Genomic DNA, 2500 nt, shown 5'->3' with positions numbered 1-2500 from the left:
CCTTCTAAACGATGGTAATCCGACGCGAGTGAACGACAATACCGTATGTACAACATTTGATGAGCTTTATTAGACCTATCACTGCTCTTCACAAGCAGACTAGCACCGCAAGTGCCTATGTGCACACCCATTGACGACTCGTTGGGTATAGCGATCACCTTCGTGATTTATATTGAATATTCATGCGTACACCACGGAGTGACGCCTTCAGCACCAAATTTACAACGTTCCAAGCTATCAAAAAAGTTGTTTGGAGAAACCATTGATTTGGCAAAGTAAAACCAATGTTCAAAATTGTGAGTTATAAATGTGACAGCTAATGGCATCCATTCACCTAAGACTTCGACAGATAGCTTGAGCATAGAGTTTCCATGGCTGGACACCAATTGCCGCGGGCGCTATGTTGAACGAAATAGGACCTAACAGGCTTTTCCAGAAATAACTTCACAGTGTCGAGAACTTTCGCAATTAACAACAACAAGCGGAGAGATTAGGGCTATCAAAGGAATCAAATTGTAGACAAGCCAAAATGAGTACTCCTGGATCGAAGCTTTGTCTCTAACAATAAATAGTAATACCAGCAACTTTCACTAGGTTTGTTTCACAGTTAGACAATGTTCAAGTAGAGAAAAGATATCTTTAATAAAGAACATCATCCTATGAGGGAGAACTCTTGTAACTTTTGAGTAACACTACAGGACATGTCTATCACACTCGCCAGGACCAGTTCTCTTACACAAGGCAGTTCAGAAAACTACCATCCTGCTTTCCCTAACCATCAAATAGCACTGAGCTGCCACGGAAGAATTGACTTTGATTTGCATATATCAAGATTCTTAACAATGGATGAGCTTGTCCGAGTGCTCTAGAAGTCTGTATGAGGAACCCCCCAGCCCTATGAGGATTTGATATATGAGATGATAAAGCATCTTGTAATCATGATCCCATGATTTAACTTCTAGAAGAATTGCAATGACATTTAAAAAAACTATGACTTTTTTTCCAAATTCATGGCACTCGCGGCCTCACATCATTCCCATATCGAAAGAGGGGGTTAATCCCAGAATCTGTGCCATTTTCTTACTCGACCCAATGGTGGGCGTTGACAAGTTGCTTATTGCAAGGCATGGAAAAAATGTTAATAGTAGGCTCTTTGCATTTTGTCTCAAATTCCAGATAGAATTTCGTGGTGACAAGCAGTGCGGCTCCGAAAGGGACGTCAATTACTCGATCAGCTCCTAAGACTCTGGACTGTCATATACTCATGAGGCATGTGTCAAAAAAACAAATTTTCAGAATTAGAAATGTGGCCTACGAGGCATGTGAGACTATGGCTAAGGATAAGAGTAAGCCAGATTTGCGGGAGGCAGATGCTACGCCGGGCTTTAGTGAGCGCTGTGGCGAGCCCGCTGTGCAGCGTGTGCTGAGTCGTGAGAGATGTTCCAACGAGTGTTGTGAGACTCGATCTGAGCTTGGTCCTTACCCAAACGCAGTGGCCCAGCGTACGTCAGTGGACCGCTCAGGTGACAGTAGGAGACTCACGAGCTTGGGCGGGGCTTCGCGATATCTGCCGGAATCACGTTGTATGTTGATGTCGACACGTACCATATGAGCTACCGACGGCTACATGACATGAGTGTATTAGGCCTTACCCCAGAATAAACTTTTGGTTGTTACGGATTATGTGAAAACTTGTCATGTGTTATCAAAAAATTTTATATCTGGACAGAACTTTTTCTGTGTAAATCTATTTTATGATGCTCAATGTCACTTTTCGCACATTTGTGTCCAGGCAAACGGAGAACACAAAGGGAAGTGTTTGTACCAACGTTATTCTTTATGTATGATAAATGGTGACATTTTACATCTTCGCAGATTTAAAATTACTCTAGACTGCATGCTGATAAATTATGATTATGGTATCGCAGGCAGTAATGCAGAGTCTACGTAGCAAATCAGATCCAATTGGTACTGGATGTGATTCATAACTGGGGCCTCCAGTGAGGTTATAAGTTTTCCATAAGAAAGAATATTAGCGTGGTCTTTACACATAGGAGAAAGCCCAACATCAGGCTAACTCTAGACAACCACCCAATACCTCATTGATAGTAAATTAAATTGGAAAGACCACATGGATCAGTTAAAGAATAAATGACAAAATGCACTCAATTTATTAAAGTGCATTCCTGGACACAAATGGGGAGCTGACAGAAAGTTTTTACTAATGCTATATAAATCCATGATTAGGTCTAAAGTAGATTATGGGTCAATCGTGTATGGCTCGGCAACGAGCTCAACTCTGAAAGGATTGAATGTTGTGCAGAATGCTTGTTTATGAGTCTGTCTTGGAGCCCTCAAGTGCACTCGCACCGAGTGCCTAGAGTCGGGAGTACCTACCCTCCGTCTTAGACACGGCCAGCTTATGCTGACCTATTCTGACTCCCTCGTCACCTTAACAGGAATGTCTTATGCTACTGAGCCCGCAGGGCAGTGACAGTAG

This window comes from Penaeus japonicus, unplaced genomic scaffold, assembly GCF_977035675.1.
Source record: "Penaeus japonicus unplaced genomic scaffold, GWHDUDI00000001_assembly GWHDUDI00000012, whole genome shotgun sequence".
NCBI lineage: Eukaryota > Metazoa > Arthropoda > Malacostraca > Decapoda > Penaeidae > Penaeus > Penaeus japonicus.
Note: the sequence above shows the minus strand (reverse complement) of the source record.